The sequence below is a fragment of the Panthera onca genome, chromosome F1 (assembly GCF_046562875.1).
Source record: "Panthera onca isolate mPanOnc1 chromosome F1, mPanOnc1 haplotype 2, whole genome shotgun sequence".
Lineage (NCBI taxonomy): Eukaryota > Metazoa > Chordata > Mammalia > Carnivora > Felidae > Panthera > Panthera onca.
The window spans coordinates 3,106,606-3,119,422 of record NC_138355.1 but is presented as its reverse complement, the minus strand read 5'-3'; the positions used below and the strand labels follow the sequence as shown (position 1 = coordinate 3,119,422).

General features: G+C 50.6%; 2 protein-coding genes across 8 annotated transcripts in view; both read left to right on the top strand.

Moving 5' to 3' along the window:
* LOC132676859 (uncharacterized) overlaps window positions 1-12,817 on the top strand; it is a 349,918-nt gene that overhangs the window by 35,888 nt on the left and 301,213 nt on the right. For 5 of the 7 annotated variants that reach the window (XM_081791819.1, XM_081791817.1, XM_081791816.1 and 2 more), the window contains one exon: window positions 3,563-3,843. The exons of 1 other annotated variant lie outside the window; for it this stretch is intronic. The gene's annotated coding sequence lies outside the window, so the exon portion shown is untranslated. One more of the 7 variants, XM_081791814.1, reaches the window with a different exon arrangement.
* LOC132691739 (uncharacterized) overlaps window positions 9,329-12,817 on the top strand; it is a 51,887-nt gene continuing 48,398 nt past the window's right edge. The window contains exon 1 of the mRNA XM_081791823.1: window positions 9,329-9,545. The gene's annotated coding sequence lies outside the window, so the exon portion shown is untranslated. The remainder of the gene's footprint in view (window positions 9,546-12,817) is intronic.

Below are 12,817 nucleotides of genomic sequence, written 5' to 3'. Positions count from 1 at the left end.
AACTTGCTTCAAATCCATCATCTTCAAAATTCTAGAAATTTGAAGAATGGATTTCGTGGAAACCGCAGTGAATATTATGAAGATTTACTTAACAAACACGGAGATACACTGGGGGAAAGAAATCGATCAGTGACTTTGTTTTACAAACGATTAACAGGAAGTGCCTGATACAACAAGGAAATGACATTGTAAGGTAGATATTAAGGCCCCTTGAACCTCCATTTTTCCCTCCTTTACATAATCTACAACAAAGGGTCATGGGAAGGTCATCAGAAGGTCCTTCATCCCCAGAAATGAACTGAAACCTCTTTTGCAGACTACGTGCCTCCAGTTTTCATTTTCATTATTTGTGCATCACCGTAAGTGTAGAACACCAAACAAATGTAGGGGTGCCTGCTTGGCTGAGTCGGTTAAGCACCAGACTTTGGCTCAGGGCATGATCTTGCACTGAGGGCTCAAGCCCCGCACTGGGCTCTGTGCTGACAGCTCGGAGCCTGGATCCTGCTTCAGATTCTGTGTCTCCCTCTCTCTGCCCCTCCCCTGCTTCTGCTCTTTCTCTCTCTCTTACAAAAATAAACAACCATTAAGAAAAGAAAACAAATGCACATTTACTCCAGGAGAAAGAGGCATCGCTGTGCACAGTTGATATCTGTCCCTCCCTAGACAGGGAGCAGGCACGGGATGTGGGGGTAGGCAGGAAGAACAATGTCAACAATAAGCCACAGAACTCAAGCACATCTAGGTGAGGTTCAAGTGCCGATGCATCTCAAAGACCGCTTGCCCTCCCAGAACACGAGGAGACCTCGAGAACACAAATTCTAGGACCAAACAGCTATGTACACTGCCACTGACACACTAACATGCAACCAAATCTCAAGGAAATGAAATCTCAAAAACACATTTGCTAGAGAGTATGTTGTAATAACGTAAGCAGTCCAGTGAGGTGGGTTTGAGTTCACTGAAGAATTCAGTGATGACCTTCACAATCTTTTTGCCCCACCGGCTGACCAGTTCTGTTTTCTGAGGTAAAGAAACAACAAAAAGGTCTAGTGCTCCTTCCAAGGAGAGGACGCTCATTACTGGACCACAAAACAACAGGTCACTTGGGTGTCTGGCAGGAGCAATCTTAACCCCCAGAGACACAGGCAGGTAGAAAATATGATTTAGGAGACCCAAATGAGGGTCCGAATCGAATATTTACAGTGATTTTTTTTTTAACTTAAACAAGCTCCTGTAAATTATGCACTTGCTAAATAAATACAGAAGTTTACTGAAGTGGGGTGTCTGGGTGGCTCAGTCGGTGAAATGTCTGACTTCAGCTCAGATCCTGATCTCACATTTTATGGGCTCTAGCCCTATATCGGGCTTTGTGCTGACAGCTCAGAGCCTGGCGCCAGCTTCAGATTCTGTGTCTCCCTCTCTCTGCCCCTCCCCTGCTCACACTCTGCCTGTCTCTCTCTCTCTCTCTCTCTCTCTCTCTCTCAAAAATAAACATTTTAAAAAAATAGTTTTTAAAGTTTATTGAAGAGGGACAGCTGGGTGGCTCAGTCAGTTAAGCCTCTGACACTTGATTTCAGCTCAGGTTATGATCTCATGGTTCAGGGCTTTGAGCCCCACTTCAGGCTCTGTGCTGTGTCAAACCTGCTTAAGATTCTTTCTCTCTGCCCCCCCCCCCAACTGCTCACTCTCAAAAATATTAAAATAAGGAAAAGAAATGGAGTATTAAGTCCTTCCAGTTCTGTGTGTGTATGCGTGTGTGTGTGTGTGAAGTTTTGGAACAAGAAATAAAAACTTTTTCAATACTTCCTCAGCATTTGAGCCCTATTTGCCATTGGAAAGGTAAAAAATATGTATTTTGTTCTTAAATTCATTTTAACCACCAAAATGAGGCATGAGGGAACATCAGTGATAGCCAAACATGGCATGTGGGTTTTGTTACAAATCCTGTGGGCAAGAGATCGAGAGGTGTCCATGAACCAGTGTATGAAAAAGGTATATTTGCTATAACACAGGGAGAATGTGAGAGAGAGAAAGAACAAAGGTCAAGAAAATGTCCACTAACAGGAGTGCCTGCATGGCTCAGTTGGTTAAGTGCCCAACTCTTGACTTCAGCTCAGGTCATGATCTTGCGGTTTGTGGGTTCAAGCCCTGTGGCCCTGCACAAACAGTGCAGAGCCTGCTTGGGATTCGCTCGCCCTTGCTCTCTGCTCCTCCCCTACATGTGCTTTCTCTCTCTCAGAATAAGTCAATAAACTTAAAGAAAAAGAAAGTGTCCAATCACATTACTTGCCCTGCTTTTGTAGTTTATGAGGCAGTAATAAAGAGTTCCCATCAAATGTGGGACACTCTCCAATTACATGTTTATGCTGGCAGAGCAAATCTGTACGAACTTTTCCATCTTCAACCTCTGGCACGTAATCAATGTTGTACTTAGACGTGAGGGGTTCAGGGCGAGAGGTCACTCGGAAATGGTTGGGGAATAGCTTCACCACTCTACCTTGCATTCCTGCAAAAACCGAGGCACATGTCAATAATGAAACAAGTTGACCAATCGCTCCCCAAACAATGGACACACCACAATCTTGAGAGCTTAAGTTAGGCCAACCAAGACATGAACAAGTAACGAACACTTATACATACCTGATGCCCAGAATATGTACCGGCCTTTTAGAGGAATCCTCACACAAACATACATTTAGAGTTACAACAGGAGATTAAAATATTAAATTAACAGTAACAAGAGATCAAAAGAAAACCTCTTGTAACACAAAGCTTCCAAAAGGGGAGGGCGAGTGGGGAGCCACTGTTTGTAATAGTGTTTAGCATTAAAAAAAAAACAAAAACAAAAGGCTCAGCACAACCAAAGAACTGGGTCATTTTAGTTGCTATAAAAGGAAAAGAAAACTGGAGAGTACATCCAGGTCCCTAAAATAGGTCTCTATTTCTGCAAAGGTGGAGGTTATTAAATCATGAGACGGTAGGAAGGTACCTCCACTCACAGCGATGGGGTGAAGCTCTAAGATTCTCAAACACAAATGAACCTCAGAACAAGATCAACACGAACAATTCCATAACACTAGGTTGTTAAAGGCCAGCACACCTGTTGTGGAGTCTTTCACATGTTCCAAGTACTGTCGGGTATTCACCACCTGGTCTTGAAAAATGGCTCCAAGACCCCTCTTCCCCTCAGCGACAGTGCCTGCAATCCAGCCCCCAGCTGAAGTTCCTCTGCACAGAAACAAATGCAAAAACCATGGATTTTATATGATAAACAACAAATGGAAACGTAAACAAAGGACAGTGTTAAGTACAACTTAAGTGGAGGTGGTTGGAGGTAGAAAAGAGGGTTGTCAAAGGATCCAAACAACAGTAGTTCGGTAATGGATCACCAAAGAAGGTGAATGTTACCCAGAAGCCTTTCTCAACAAGACCCCATTCCACGTCAGCGGCTACCCTAGCACCACATTCATTGCTGCTATGGCGTTGCCTCCTTTCATCCGGTATTTGTTCAGAGTGCAAGCTTCTTCTAATCAGAAACTTTGTCCTTTCTCTACCTTTATAGGCTAATCACCTGGTACCAGAGTGTCCTCTACTGGCATCAGAAGATGCTGACTAAATAAACAGTCCTTTCAAAAAAAAAAAAAAATGCATGAGAGGTGTGTGTTTGAGTGGCCTCAGTGGATGAAGCTGACGACTCTTGGTTTCAGCTCAGGTCATTATTTCACAGTTCCTGAATTCGAGCCCTGCATCAGAGCTCTGTGCTGACAGCATGCAGTCTGCTTGGGATTCTCTCTCTGCCCCTCCCCTGCTCTTGCTCTCTCGGTCTCTCTACATAAACAAACTCTCTCTGCCCCTCCCCTGCTCTTGCTCTCTCGGTCTCTCTACATAAACAAACTCTCTCTGCCCCTCCCCTGCTCTTGCTCTCTCGGTCTCTCTACATAAACAAACTGAAAACAAAATTTATCAAAAGCCAGTTTCATGATTTTTTTTTAAAAACAACTGATCGATTTTTTTTACAGCAACTGGGAAAGGCTCTCATGTTATTTTTATCACATTGTAATATTCATCTAATTTAACTATTTTACAAGGTGAATATTTGAGCACAGGGCAAGGCAATCTTTCACAAATTATGAAAGAAACCTCGTAAATGGGTAATACAGTCCATGCCTTGGGTTGCACAAACTGGTTTTCTTCCAAATGTTACTTCTGGAAGCTATTATCCCTAGCTTATGATGCTCTTATAAAAACACAGTCTGAATTTCCTTAATAGAAAAACTTATTTCATTTTACACATAAGTTTTTAAATGCTTTTTATCAAACTCTCAACTAATTCCTGACACGCCCAGCAATCAAATTTATCATATTCAAACTTCACTGAAAGAAAACACCAAGCATCATTCATTAGTACTTGCTACATACAGTGTACTTACATTAAATATTAATAACCCCTGAGATGCGACACAGATGATAAAAATAGGTGTCTTAATATTGTATATTCATGTTTATCACGTCGTCTTACGGGGTCTGGATTTTGTCTCAGTTTATTATAAAAGTATCTACAACAGAGGATACCAAAAGCAGAGGAAACAGGAGCAAAATAGACAAGTGGGAATTCAAACTAAAAACTTTCTGTACAGCAAATGAATCAACAGAATGAAAGGCAACTTATGGAATGGGAGAAAGTATTTGCAAACCATGCATCTGATAAGGGGTTAATTTAAAATATACAAGGAACTCCTGCTACTCAATAGCCAAAAAACCTAATAACCCATTTTTCTTTTAATGGGGAAAGGACCTGAATCGGCATCTCTTCAAAGAGGACATATAATGGCAAACAGACATATGAATTTAGAACCAAGCAAAGTACAGAAAACTGGGTATTACCGGAAGGTGGGATGTGAAGGGGCTGGTTGAATTCATGGGGGACAAAGCAGACCCTCAGTGAGAAGTCGCCGCTGAATCAAAGACTGGAAAGAGGAGAGTGAGTTACAAAGTTATACGAGCCATAGGTAGAGGAAAGAGCAAATCTTCTAATGTAGAAACGTGCAAGAAAGAACAAGGTGGCCGATGTGACTGCTGCAAGGTGAGCACGAGGTAGAGAAGCTTAGGTCAGAGACGTGGTGGGAGAGAGGCCATTTTTTTCAATGTTTATTGTTGAGAGAGAGAGAGAGAGGGAGAGAGAACAAGCAGGGGAGGGTGAGAGGGTGGGTGAGAGAGAGAGAGAGAGAGAAAGACAGAGGATCCACAGCGGGCTCTGCACGGTCACACTTGGGGCTCAAACCTACAAACCGTGAGATTGTGACTTGAGCTGAAGTCAGGGCTTAATGGAATGAGCCACCGGTGCACCCCAGGAGGGAAGCCATCTCAAAGAATGTGCCTCTGACTGAGAAAATGGGAATCTTTACAGGATGTCGGGCAGAGGAACTGCATGGACCGATTTATATGGTTCTGTGTGCTGGGAACCAGGCAGAAGGAAAGACCAGGGTGGAAGCAAGAAGACTAGCTTGGAGACCACTTGCCACGTGCAGCAAGGGATGCTGGGGCTTGGACCAGAGGGTAGGAACAGAGGTGGTGACACATTGTCGGATGCCAGATAGTTTTTGGAAAATTGGGAGACGACAGTGTTTCCTGGATGTTGGCGTGCAGGAAGAGTTTGGGGTCGAGAGAGGAATCTAGGGCGGATGCAAAGACTTCCGCATGGAGCTTCTTCCAACGAAGCAAGCCAGACAAGTCTGGGAGGGAGAATCAGGAGCTCAGAGATGTCTGTGGGGTGTTAGGTGCCCGTTTTGAAGTCACTCCCAAAGAGGGGTCATTGGCTAGGGCCAAGCTCTTTAGACACCTTTCCATGCACTGGGGTTGAAGGGAAGTCTATTCGCATAGGAGAAAACGCATGAGAAGGAAGTAGTAGGGGAAGAAGATCAAGCATCTTTTGCACCAAGGAGACTGAACAGGCTGTGGAGGCTCCAGGCAGCGGAGGTGCGGCGGCTCCCTGCGGCGGGGCGCGTTGAGAGGGCACCCGACCTCGGCCTCGGGTCCTAGCCCGACCTGCCATTGCTGCCCGGAAGGGGACAGACCCTGGAAGGGGGCACAGTTATGTTCCACTTCTCTGGGTAGTTGTCTGGTCACCTTTTACAAACCAGGACTTTGAAGAAGGCATCAGCTTGCTAACTACACGTGTTTTCCAATCACGCCCCAAACACTGCTAACTGCCAAGTTGCCAGAGAAGGATCCTGGGGGAACAGGGAGCCTGGTAAAACATTCTTAGAGATGTGCACAAAATTACTGACTAGGATTCTTTTCCCCCACACCAAGTGACAGGTCACTGTGGGTTACCCTGCTTGCTTGTAGGAGTCCGGTGTGCACGGAGTTCACACCTACCGCCTAGCCCCGTGGCGCGCGCACGCGCACACGCACACACACCCCACACCCACCCAGGGCTACCGCCACCCGAACGGGTCACCCACCCCTGACTCCGCTGACACAACTCACCTTCGTTCCCGCCTCCCGAAGCATTAGTCTGATCTGTGGGGTGTTTCAGTTGCCTTCTTTCACGCCCTGTAGCCTAGGGTTCCTCTTCCAGCCCCGCAGCGCCCGAGCGCTGACATCCGCGGGGTCAGAGGGCCAAAGCTCCTCTCTGAAAGGGCCGGCCTTTCCCGGGACTGGCCCTGCGCCTGTACCTCGCCGCGGTCACCGAGGGACAGTAGGACTAGCCCGGCCTCCTTGCGGGACGCTCCCACAGTCAGCAAGGCTGGCCCCGACCAGCCCCCACCCTCATTTCTAGTTCAACCCTGCGGGCCCAGCCCCTTCAGGCACCGCCTCCATCCGGGCCCAAATGAGGCCTACCTAGTGCTGCACCTGGCGGTTTCAAAGGTGCTCGGAGTCTCAGGGGGATGGGCGTGGGTGGTTCTGCCCGCTCTCCTGCCCCGCCCAACCTCCCCCACCAACCATCCCCCGATTAACCTGCCAGTGACTTCACCAAACGAGGTACACATGGAGCTCCAGAAACTTAGGGCCTTACCACTTAGTATTTTAACCACTTCCCCACGGCTCCCAATAAAACTACACTGTAACCACTGCGACTATCCTTGGATCCAAATCTAGGCTCCTTCATCATCCTCTCCTTGGCCTAGATCCCTACAAGTGGGTTTGCAGTGATTTGTGAGCTTTTAAGCATTGGCGTAATTTAAAAAAAAAAATTTCTTGTTGTTGTTGAATCAGGCTTTTTTTGTCCATTGCTTCCGAGTTTCTGTCACTCTTTGACTTTGCCACTTAAAATTGTTTTTTTAATTCACTAATTCTTTAATTGTTGTAATTGCATTGTCTTGCATTTAAATCCTTGATGCACACACTGGATACCCATTTCATCGTTCAACTTTTTTAGTTTAATTCCAGTTAGCGTAACAGCATTGCATTAGTTTCCAATGGACACTCATTTTAACTCAGAGAGAGTTATCTGACACCATTTCTAAAATAATCCTAACCTTGCCCCTGCTTTGAAGTCCCATCGTAATTCTGCAGAAACCTGTGTGTTCCTTTGGCTCTAACTCCAAACTCAGTTCTGCTTTGTCTGGTGTACCAGTAACACGATGTTTTGTTCGTTGATCTTCAAAGTATTCTGAACACTAGAAAAGCCTAAATTGGCTAAGCACCTGAAAATCCTTGGCTGTTCCTTCAAATGAGTTTTCGAGTCAGTGCATTAAGTTCCAGAATATAATAAGCACTATTGCCTGGTGACCTGAGGGTGGACTGAATTTAGACATCGATTTAGTTCTTCTGAGTTGCAGAGTCTTCACTAAGGTTTTCCTGGAAAATCCTTGTGCTCATAAGTGATTCCAAGGAAGATGTTTGGGGGTATCCAATTGCTGTATAGAGAGCACCCTGGAAACTGGCTCCCAGGTGCCCTCTGGATGGGGGCCATGTGTACTGAGTGTTCTGGTTTCAGATTCTGGTTTGTCTGGTGGAGGGTAACCTGTGAGAGGGTGTAGGGAGAAGAAGAGGAGAAAACTCTGGAATAGCGAATTGGATGAGACTCCCAGACATCACTTAGGATTTGGTGTCCTGCCCTGAGTCCAGCCCAGTCCTTGGGTATAACAGGTTCTTAGTATTAAGCAAACCTGAGATGCATCTTTCAGTAAGGATCTGCCTCTTCAAAGCACTTGGGACACTTCCCAGTAAGTCTTCTCTCATGCCTTTCAGAAAAGTTGTACCATTTTCTGCCCATTGGCATTGACGGGTCATGCACTGAATTTGTCCTGAGCTCCACAGAGTCTACATCACTACTTGTGACTAGTCTTTCACCAACAGAATAGAAGCGCCTCAAGGGAAGGATCTGTTCTTTCTCTTTTCTTTCTCCGATAGAGATAACAGTACCTGACCAGGACTAGGCACTCAATTCATATGCTAAGAGAGAATCGATGCATGCATGAATGATTGATTATATTTAATGATGAATCCTTGGGAAATGTGACTGACTTATAAGTCTTTTGTTTTCTTTAAAGTTTACTTATTTTGGACACAGAGAGAGACAGACAGACACACAGATATTGAGTTGCGGAGGGTCAGAGAGAGGAAGACAGAGAATCTGAAACAGGCTCCAGGCTCTAAGCTGTCAGCACAGAGCCCGACGCGGGGCTCGAACCCGCGAACCATGAGATCGTGACCTGAGCCGAAGGCGGACACTCAACCGACTGAGCCACCCAGGCGCCCCTATTACATCCATTTTAAAGACGGGAACCACGGGGCTTGGAGCGTGTCCGTACCAGGCTCCACCGCCTCAGGCCACTTCCCTGCAGCCCGGCCAGGAGCTGCTCCAGGAACGAAGGATGCATTTCCGCCCTGCCCCAAGGAGGGGGAGCGGTAGCTGGGCCGCCGGGCGTGGGAGGCGGGGCTTCCCGCGGGGGCGGGGCTGCGGGTGGTAGGGGCCCAGAGCGTGCGTCGCCCCGAGGACCTTCCCGCCGGGGGCCAGGCTGCGCGGCGGCGGCGGCGGCTCCTCCTCCTCCTCCTCCTCCTCCTCCTCCCCGGAGGCGCGGCGCGGGCGGCGGCTCCTCCTCCTCCTCCTCCTCCCCGGAGGCGCGGCGCGGGCGGCAGCGACTCCTCCTCCCCCCTCCTCCCCCCTCCACCCTCCCCCCTCCTCCTCCTCCCTCCTCCTCCTCCGCCCTACTCCCTCCCCCCTCCTCCTCCCTCCTCCACCTCCTCCTCCCTCCTCCACCTCCTCCTCCTCCTCCTCCTCCTCCTCCTCCTCCTCCTCCTCCTCCTCCTCCTCCCTCCTCCTCCTCCTCGGCGCTGCCTGACGTAACCGGGCGCTCGGCCCCGCCCCAACGCGGCTGAAGCCTCGCAGCCAGAGAGCCGGCACCGCCGCCGCCTGGGCGTGGAACGCGGCGCGAGCGGCCGTGGCCTCCGGCGCCGCAGCTAAGCGGGCGCAGGGCGAGCGGGCGGCGGGACGGCAGCCCCGGCCCCGTCCCCAGCGCTCGGCTGACCGCGGGTCCCCTCGTCTCGTCCCACAGGCCGACCCTCGACAGAGGCTGCCGCGCACCGTCAAGAAGGAGGTGGGTGCCGGAGGCGGGGGCGGGGGCTCGGGGCGCGATCCTGGGGGAGGGGGCTTCCAAGCCCCCCGGGGAAGGGTCTGGAAGGAGAGGTAGCCGGTTTCGGCGGCGGGACGGCCATTTCCGGTTTGGGGCTCACCTGGCTGGGTACGTACCTCCCGCGGAACTGAAGGCGGCTGAGTTTGGGGGTGGGGGTATAGGGGGACTCTGGATGTTTTTATGCTGCGTGCCGGGGCAGGTGCAGCGGGAGGGCCCCCCGCGTGTGGGGCACCCCTGGATATGTGTGGGTAGGACCTCCTCTTGTGGTTGGGTCTCAGTCAGGTGAGGCCAGCGCCTGGGGGTGCTGACTGGGCGTATTGGGTGGTGGGGGGCTGAATGGAGCTGCAGAAGGGGGACCAGACTTCGGAAGGGGGGAAAGGTTCACTGGAAAAATGCCCCTCATCCGAGATCTGCCCTTTCCCGCAAATTCTCAATGCTTGGAGCCACCCCCAGGGGCCAAGAGACTCCCCCCGCCCCCACCCCTGAAAGCCCCTGGCAAGTGGGTTACTGCATTTGTGGGCTCGTCCCCTGCTGTTTTGGCAGCTGGGTGTCCCTTAGCCCCTACCCCACCCCCACATGCAGTAGAGTGAGAAGCAAGCAAGGTTCAGCTGTCCCTCTGCCCCTTCCCTCTCCTGGGGGCCAACTGGGAACCCAGGCCAGCCTTTGGCTTCTAGCCCTGGACTGCCCGCAGAGGGGCGAATGCATAGTGGTTGGTTCCTGGGAAGCATTTAGATGCTTGGACTGTGTGTGTGCGTGTGTGTAAAGCATGCACACGCCTGTGTGGGCGAGGACATGTGGCTGTGAGTGTGTGCCTCTGAGAATGTCTGTGCCTCGGTCTGGAGATATGCGCGTACATCTTCTTTCTGCGTGTACACGGGTCTGTGTGTTGATGTGTTTCCGTGAGTGTGAGGTGCATCTGTGTGATGCATGAGTCTCTGTGGACGTGGGAGAGGCGGTGACCATGTGCGTGTGATTGTGTGTGAGTCTGTTGCCTTCCTTATGTGACTTCACATCCTGGGGCCCCGCCACTGCTGAGCTGCCCCAGCCCTGTATCCTGAGTCCTCAGCCTGAGACCACAAATGCCCGCAGCCCTTGGGGGCTGGCCTCACTCCTGTGCCTGTGGGTGTGTGTTGAGGGTGTCCGCATCTGGTGTCGGCACTGAGCACCAAGAAGCCCCTCCCCGCCTGGGGGCAGACAGCCCCCAAAGGACAGCCTTGAAGCCCGGACCGGTTGCTGCCCCTCCCTGCTCAGAAAGCTCGGGCATATGTGTCTGCGTGTAGGTCTCTAGGTGTGGCACGTCCCGCGTTGTTGAAAGAATCAGCTCCAGGGCTGACTGTGGATTCTAGCGTTTCTTCCTTTTTTTAAATTTTTTTAACGTGTATGTATTTTTGAGACAGAGAGAGAGCATGAATGGGGGAGGGTCAGAGAGAGAGGGACACACAGAATCCCAAGCAGGCTCCAGGCTGTGAGCTGTCAGCACAGAGCCCGACGCGGGGCTGGAACTCACAGACCGCGAGATCATGACCTGAGCCAAAGTCGGACGCTCAAGCGACTGAGCCATCCAGGCTCCCCTCATTCTCGCATTTCGGAATAAGGTGGGATGTGTGGAATTCCTCCGAAAGGCCCAGATGTTTCCAGTTTAGCCCTCTTAGAGGCCCTGTGGGCACCTGAAGAAAGCTCTGTGTAGATAGACCACCTTCCAACAAAACATACAGACCCACAATATTCTGAAGACTATGTTAGGGGAGGGTGTCTCTGGCACCTCCCCCAAAAGCCTTCAGGTTAAAAACCTGCAGACTCTTTGCTCATTGTTCAACCAAACCTGGTTGTAATATGTGCTCTCCAGATGTTTGCAACTGGAATGGCTGTGTTTGCAAGGAAATGGTTGGCTGTTCAACTGGGAGTGGGGGCCACAGGCAGAAGAATGTGTGAACAAGGCATCTGCCTCTGGGCAGGGCTCCAGCTGGGACCCTGGTCCCAGCTCTGCCAGCAGCTCCCTCGATGCCCCGGACAAGTCCTTTCCCCTCTCAAGGACTCAGTTTCCACATGTGGAGAAGGAGCGTCCTTGGAGGTCCCACCCAAGTCAGTCTAGTTTGGATTATTGGCCGCGGGGAGGGGGGTTGGGGTGGTGGGGTGGGTATACTTTGCCCCTGGTGACCAGAGGTGTGGGCGTGCATCCTCTCCCCTGGGAGCAGCCGAGTTTGGGGCATGGAATGAGCTTTCTGCCTGACAGGAGGCCAAGGCCATCGCCTGATCAGAGGGACCTGTGTGGCATCCCCCTGGGTGCCTCAGGGGGGCAGGGACAGAACCTTGCAGATTTGGGCAGAAGGCCTCTAGCGCCCATTCACTCCGGATCTGCAGGCAGAAGGCACGGCTTACAGTAGGGAGTTGGTGGCTGATTCTGAATTCTGTATTTCTTGGGGCACATCGTTTCAGGAATCAGAACTTCCATTTACTGGAGGCTACTCTGTGCCGTACCTTGTGTGGACAGGTAACTTTCTGAGGTGAGTGCGACCGTCCCCACTTTAGAGACAGAGAAACGGAGCTTGGAGGGGAGGCGTGAGTTGCTCAAGAGCACACGGCCGACAGGGTGCGGAGCCAGGGACTTCACCCCCAGGTCTGTCTGACATCAGAGCCGGGCTTTTACGTGTCATAACCCAAACGTGTCCATCCACGTCTCCGCAGCACTGCAACGTCAGCACGGGTGGTGCCGTGATTTCCATCGCACGGATGTGAAAACTGGCCCAGAGAGAATAAATGATGTCCCAAGGGCAGAGGACAAGTAAAGGACAAGTTCAGGTCTTCTGTTTGTGAGCCCTTTGTTCAGCCCGGGTGCCCCCTGAGGGCATGGCCACAAGCCCATGTCCCACCACAGCCGACTTCCTCTCTCCTTCCCTTTCCCTGCCCGCCTCTTTGGGGAATATCTCCCCCCTGGATCAGAGAGCCAGGCTCCAGTGGAGTGGCGTAGGGAAGCTCTTTGCCTAGAAATCCGGGAGTCAAGTCAACTCTTCCTTCTCCCCATTTTCTGGGTTCAGAGGAGCCACATCCCTGCCTGTCACAGCCTTTCCCAGAGACACCTCCCACCCTTCTTTCTGGAACTGTTGGCGTAACAGTCAGTTGCTTTTTAATTTTTTTCTATTTAAAAAATGTTTCACTGTTTTTATTTATTTTTGAAGGAGAAGGAGAGACAGAGCAGGAGTGGGGGAGGAGCAGAGAGAGAGGGAGACCCAGAATTC